Source organism: Micrasema longulum, unplaced genomic scaffold, assembly GCF_059751315.1.
Source record: "Micrasema longulum isolate JH-2025_06_02 unplaced genomic scaffold, ASM5975131v1 h1tg001274l, whole genome shotgun sequence".
In the NCBI taxonomy this organism is placed as follows: domain Eukaryota; kingdom Metazoa; phylum Arthropoda; class Insecta; order Trichoptera; family Brachycentridae; genus Micrasema; species Micrasema longulum.
The window spans coordinates 5,659-13,524 of NW_028278461.1; positions in this window are offsets into that span (position 1 = coordinate 5,659).

Genomic DNA, 7,866 nt, shown 5'->3' on the forward strand with positions numbered 1-7,866 from the left:
ATAAGAGCTAATTCAATTTGGATAGTCAAATAAGGTATAGTGGCGACAGTTTTGATATTCTATCTCAGTAACTTGCATAGTTTCATAGTTCGTAAAAGAAATGCTAGTAATCAGATTAGCAATAGTAAGATGTCGAAAGGGTATATCGATGGTTTTATCCACAAACAAGATAACTCAGTTTTTTTAGAGATATGTAAAAAAAAATATTTTGGAAAATGTGACACATATACCCTTTTGCACCAACACTACCAAAGATCGTCTTTGTAGGTTTCTACATACTGATTCAGTGGACCAAATCCCAGGCAATTTTAATGTTAAACTAAACATAAAATTAGGAATACCATGTATTTTTGCACTCTGCACATTCTTATTTCAAATATTTATTTGCTGAACCAGTCAAAAAGCCCAATTGTATTATTACCTGATAAATAAATTGATATTATGGTAGCAAATAAAAATATCAGGTGCTTTAAATGTTGTGTGGTATCTGATTATGTGTGACTACCATGTAACTGATCTTAATTTAAAGTACATTATTTAGTAAGGTGAAACATGTAATAAATTGTGTTTTTTTAATGTGTTTTATTTTTTTGAAACTCCCTTGCAAAAAATTAATTAATATTAAAATATCAAAATGGTAATGTTGAATGCAACTCTCCAATATTTCTGTAGTATTGTTGTGAGAAAAATTTCAGTAAAATCGAGTGTCTATTTTTTATTTACTAATATTTTTTTAATCTAGCTCGATTGGGCGGATAGTGCAATACCCAACCAGCCGTACAACCATTACAATGTATAAATAATCAGAAAAACGAGATAAAAAATAGCATAATTCATGATAGTTAAGCAGATACATATAAGCAATATAAAACAAAATAAAATGTTTAAGAGAAAAGCAGAAAGGATTTTAAAATAATAGAACTAAAAAGAAACAAAAATAATTTTAGTGCAATAGCTTCTTGACAGTTATGTATCGAAATTCAAACCCTTCAATCGCAGGCCTTGGCCTGCTTTATTAATAGTTAACAAAATTAAAAAGAATGGCAGTCAAGCGTTCTGCTGCCAATGTTCCGCCAATTCGCTGATTATGATGTTAAGGCTTTTCCCCAGTCGTTTTCTGGGGCCTGCTATCCGGTGCACAGCAGTCCATCTCAGTGAAGAAGTTTGGAAGGAAGGAATGTATGGAATTCCGATTTCTTCTGCGATCCGAACAATTTTAGTAAACTTGCAAAATTTGCTAGCGCATGGGTGGAAAAGTAGGATGCCCTTCGAGGAATCTAAATGCTTATTATTTTTTGGCTCTAACGGGATTTTAATAGGATGGTCTTCATGGCGGCAATGCAGCACCGAGCTCAAATCATGTGTTGCCTATTTCTGTAAAAGGGAAGAGGGTTTATCTACTAATACACTAACGAGTAGGGCTGGGAGGCGTGTATCGGTCGGGGGTCGGACTAGGCTGCTCCTTCGCCGCCGTGGTGTCTTTGAGGACGCTGTCCACAGTATGTAGGATTGGGTTTTCATATTGCGTGTGGTTAATAAGGTTGGTTGATAGGTTGGTTGATAGATTAGTTGATAGGTTTTGTGACAAGGATGCTAGATTTTGAATAGGTTGATGCTAGGTTTTCGTCTTGAATGGTGCTAGGAATAGAGCGAATTTATGAGCAATGATTTTCTTTGGGGCTTAATAGGTTTATATTATTTGGCCGGTGGAGGGGTGGTAACGTTTCTGGCTCTCCCGATCTGACTTGATTCTTTCTTTTTTGAAAAAAACAAATTTACCGCCATTACAGCTAAAAAGAAAATGTTTTTGCAATGTGCGGATCTGAAGAGGCCACAAGACCTTTAAAACAGATCCGAGTAAGTGGGTGTTTCAATAGCAGCAGCAAACATCCCACTCGCGCTACAATGTCCGGAAAGCTTGTGTAGGACTCTATATCCATTGTTAACACTATGTTGATAGTGTTTACAAAATACCATACATTACAAAATTCAAAGAACCGCACTGGTGGGTCAGGGAGCCACCCGTGGTCAATATATTGATTGAGTTTGTTTGATTGATGTCGAATGTATTTCAAATATTGTAATTTAATCATTGTTATTTACTTCTCTGCATCCAATGCTGAACACAAGGCTCTTGGCCTCATACAATTAAGGATATGTTATTATTTTTTTCTGATAACATTTGTATGAAAGAAACCATTTAAAAAATGCCGCGTTGGGCATTCTATTGGTACATCGATACTAATGTATTTTGATAGACTTTACGATCCAGGTGACAGTTCAGGGATTATGGAAGTATTGTAGAAAAATAATACTCTTATGGTGTCAAAATAAAACAAGTATTTGTGTATACATATATATATATAATTTTTCAATTTGCTGACATTTTAAAACACCGTAATAATACATTCTTACATAGTTTTAGTGAAAAACGGGCAAACCATCTTTCCTAATTCGACCCGTGGTGTTTTCGGATACAGTTAGTCTCATAATAATGAGATACTAACGTCCCGCCATTACTATACAAATTGTCTTCAAAGGTAATTTTTATCTACTTAAAAGTAACTTAGATCTAATACTGAAGGAAACACTCATAAATGATTGATAAAATGCGAGTGGTAACAATATCAAACCCAATATAATTGCGAGTATGCTCACATATTTCGAGACAATTACTGGATTTTATTTAGACAGACAGCTTGTGAAAGGAAACATAGGTATATACAGGTATACAAAATTAATGAAGAGATGTGGACGTTCAAAGCATAGTTAGGGGAAGTGATCACTTACACCAGACAACAGTTAATAAACAGTATTAGCCTAGACTCCCATATTTTTATCTTATTTTCTAATTAACCGCTTTTATTGAGGCAGCAATATTACACATTTTTTAGTTACATCAGTTGGTATTCGTCACAGTAAATTATAAATGACATTCTCTGATAACTGCACCGATAAGCTCATAATCCTTTTTTTTTTTTTTTTGTTTCCCTGAACTTCTACAAAAAGCTTTGGAAGCTTGATCCTATGAATATGTACTTTGTTGTCAGCGCACTGAAATATTTTTTCAAGTGCCCAGGTCTAAAGGCAAGTACTAAATGTTTTCCAACTTTTATTTAGATTGATAGCCTATGGTTGCGCCACATTTTACTAAGAAGATTATCATTTTATAATTTTAAATTATCTAAAATCTAAATCAAAATGTAGCAACTTCCATACCTTTTTCTACGGCAATGGGGTGCCGACTGTCTCCGCAAGTGCATGCGATTCTGAATCGCCGTACGATCGCTATTTAAGTGATTGTGAGTAGTGATTTGTGGATCCTTGCTCTGCACACTTATTAGTTATTTACATAGTCATACAAATCAGCGAGCCTGACTGCGAGAATAAGCTAAAAATGAGGTACAAGACTCCAGTATAAGGCGAGTGTCTGTAGTCATTTTGTATTGGAGTTCAGAGCTTATTAATATTCAAACCAGCGACCTGACAATTGGCCCCTATCCTGAATGGCAACACTACACATATAAGCATGTTAAAACATAGGTAGAATGATGAATGTTAGAGCGTATAAAGTGATCACTTAAACAAGCCGATGGCTGGTTATAACCCGATATTATGCTTAAACTTCCATATTTCCTTCTCTGAGAATTTCTTAGTCTCTATAGAGATATTTGTTTATCGATAACAAACTACACGGGGACATAACTTGAGGAATTTTATAACTCTACAAGACTAGGAATATCATCTGTTATGAAGACTTATACCACTGACGTATAATAAACAGACACATTATTTTCTTACTAGCGCATCTTATATCTAGCAAGAATTGCATTGGTCTTTACAATTCAAAATAAAGAGAAAGAGATATACATGATTCCGTAAGCTTTCAATATAGGTACGACATTAGCCATCATGTTATTACTTATGTGCTTTTAAAAGTGAGGAATATATACTTAAAACTTGATTAATCATCTAAATATTTATTTATTGTGTATGCAGATAGTTGGTAGAATTCCACATTTAAATTCGGTAAGGTATCCAAAATAAAACACTTTTATTGGATTTAATTCTTCTTTCACTTTTTTAAATATCACTCAAACTCTTGATAATGTCCTAACAAGATGAAACGTGTCTCACGTATTTAAAAAAAAAAAAAGAAGAATTAAATCCAATAAAAGTGTTTTATTTTGGATACCTTACCAAATAATCTACATATTTAACCAATTGGATTGTATTTACAAATAAAATGATACATTTGTTCCGTTATTCACAGTTAATTAATTAAAGCATTTTCTCATCACACATGATGCCATTTTCACAACAAAAGTCCATCGGAGGATAAAAGCGAGGAAGGCAATTGCCCACGAATTGAGATGCCACCGACTCTGCGCTTGTAATGTGTCTATTTAATTATACGTCATCGGATCCTACATAGTTAAGTATTTCTCATTACAGTTATTTTTGTAGCGATGCAGTCTTGAGTGGAAAAAATTAAATGATAGACAATAAAAGGGATTAATAATTATTAAACTATGAGTATGTGTATGTTATAAAAAATAAATATTACTAATGACTGTCTCAACACATTATTGTACGATAGTTGATTATTCTATCCTAGTGTTACTAATTACGGGTGCGATTTTTTCTGGGGTGATTTGGCAGATATGTGACGACACATGACTCTCCTCGACGGAGACAATTAGCTCTTTGGGATTCACACTACATAATGCGAAGCGATTACGCTCGAAATGCGATAAACTTATACATTACGCGCTATAATATCAAATTTATATCAAATACGCAGTCGTTTAAGGGTGATCTCGACGAGAAAGTAACAGATATTTGTGTGTTTAAAAATACCATTAAATTTACTGGTTAAAATGCGATTGTATTTTATTGCCTATACATAGTATGATTTACGGCTACACTATCTAGTTCCGAATCTACACTAATTTAGGACATAATATAAACTCACAAAAATAAAACATTCCGATAGATTCTATATCATAAGTACTTCACATAATGTTAATTGCGTACAAAGAAGACGAAAATGAAATATTTATTCCATATTAATATGTAAAGATACCCCGTGGTCATAACAAACGTACATATTTCTTCTCAAACATAAATTTACGCATTTCGTTACCAAAACAGCTTTAAAAATTCTTATTGCAGAATGAGATTTGATCAAGTGTAAAATTACCTTAAATCGATTATACATATTTATACAAACAAGAAACAATTTTATTTGTTTTAAACGATACATAAATATTAATAACAATTATTAAAATGACGGTTATAAATGTGATGATATAGGATGTACACGATATATAAAAAGACGATTAATTGCAACCATAAAAGTAAAATTCTAATAATTAAAAACTCCTAAGCATGAATAATTTATAAGGTACATTAAAAACAAAAATATATAAATTTGCTACAGTACATTTACAAATACACGGACAATATAATTTTGCGTAAGTTTCCTATCTATTTCAGATTCCAATATGTCCGCTTAAATTATTACTTTATAACAATTTGGCACATCTTACCAAATAGATTGACACATTTACAACAAATACATATATATTAATTACACGCAGATGAAAGTTCTACAGAATAAGTTAATAGAAACTTTCATTTTACATTACAGTGTCCATTTAATACCTGGCATGTCCCTAATATTGCTTACATTGGATTACATATATCTCAAGTATCAAACACACTTTTCTTACTCTTAATATTATTCGTAAAGCAATTTGTGTACTATATATATACAAAACACGTCACGATTCTCAAACCTCGAAATGCTAAATCATGCCGGAGCATGAAAATTGTTTTGGCATTCGCGATGAGTTATAATTTAAACGAAAACTTTCTAAAACGCTTAAGCTTAATCCGATCTTAAAAATGAGAAAGAAATTTTATTAGTCATGTCGACCATTCTAAGAGTTATATAATAAATACATTGTATGCCCGCATTTTTTAAAGAGACATCTACAAATGCTACTGTAGCGATTGAATATTATTAAATGTCAGTTATAAATGAAAATAAATATGCGAATGTTATGTGCGATATTTACAAAAAGCAAATGGCTTATCAGATACACTTTAAAATGCTTAACAATTTGTTTGACATGCGGATCAGATTTAGCATTTCGAAGTTAAGACTCCAATTCGGAAATATGCTTCACTGAAGCAATGCTTTATGCAAAACACGACATACATCATTCAGTATGAGGTTGAATAAGAAAATATTGAAAGCCGAGAAATTAGTTTGTATCTGCCTTATTCAGCGAGTTTTCAATGTGAAAAACGTCTTAAAATTATACAGACAAACAATAATGCAACATAGTATTTACACAAGAATAAAGTTACTAAATGCATTGAAATTACGGAACAATAGTTATCACGTAGTTTTGAGCAGTGTGATTTTCATATTTCATTAACACATAATCACATTACCGTCAAACTGTTAGACTACAAACAAGTGCGTGAAAATAATTTGAGCTTTGATAATACGGAAGTGGAAAATTTGTGCTTCGTTACATTAATTAAAGGCAAAAAATACAATAAATTATTAAAAGAGTATATAAAAAATAAATATAAAGTACTATATCATACGATTACGTGAACACTATTATTTGGTATTCTAGCCCAAAGGAATCTCAGTTCTAGTGGGTTTAGTAGTTTGCTAGAAATATCGTAATTGGTTATAGACGAGGAATATTATTGCAAGTCGGGCAAACTTGAGCTTTTATTTATATTTTACATTAGTATCATATTCAGTCTTGGTCTATTCATTGCAATATTGGTGTTATTTTGATAAAAATTAACAAAAATAAAATCCCTTTGGAAATATCGACACTTATCTTGGATTAAAATATTCAATTATTATTTGTTCATATCCCATATTTGCATCAATATCATCGATTAAATAACATTGCCTGAATGTTTTTGATTGTAAATAATATTTTGAGTGTGCCCAAATGCTTGTAGATAAGGCCTAGCAGAAATCGAAAAAAAAAATTCCCTCTTTTGGAATAAATTTGAATCTTTCTTTATATATCCCTAGCGAGTGAAATCCAGCCTTGTTTGCGAGCATTTGGACATACTCAAAATATTTTAGATTCAACTAACTGGTATAAAAGTAAGTACAGTAAAACTTTGTTTGTCCAACCTCCAGTCATCTGGATTGCCAAATATCCAGATAGTTACCGGAAAATAAAAAATAAAGGAGAAGTTTTTAATTTTAATATAATTGTGCAGTTAAATTTGCTGGACATGTTTAAGTAAGTTTTTAATATGATTTTAATTCGCTGTATTATTTCATAAGCAACCAAATCTGGCACTTATAAATCCGGATAGTTAAGAGTTTTACTGAATAAAAATTGAGAAGTATTTATAAAAATGAACTTTTCTGGGTAATGCTGATTACAGACGTATACAAAAAAATTAGAGATGTACTTGGGGATCCCAGTAGTTAAAAAATCTTTAAAATTCTGTATATTTAAATGAACACCCGGGCCGAAAGGGTTAAAGTTAAATGAATAAAGGCAAAATATTGAATAAGGAAAATCACACGGTTTGTGCCTCGAATATCAATAAATGTACTTATTCAATATTATTTAGAATCGACACGTTACACTCAGGTGCATAAATAGATTTTTACTAAAATTGTTAGGTTTGTCAGATTTCATAAAACTTAGCCATTGCATGGCACTACAATATCGATGCACCAATAATTTGTGGGCAAATTGTGATTATTCACCTTGTAATATGAATAAACTCTGAACACCAATATTTTATTATAATACATACATATTATAAAACCCATATTTACAATGAATAGAACATTAGATTCTA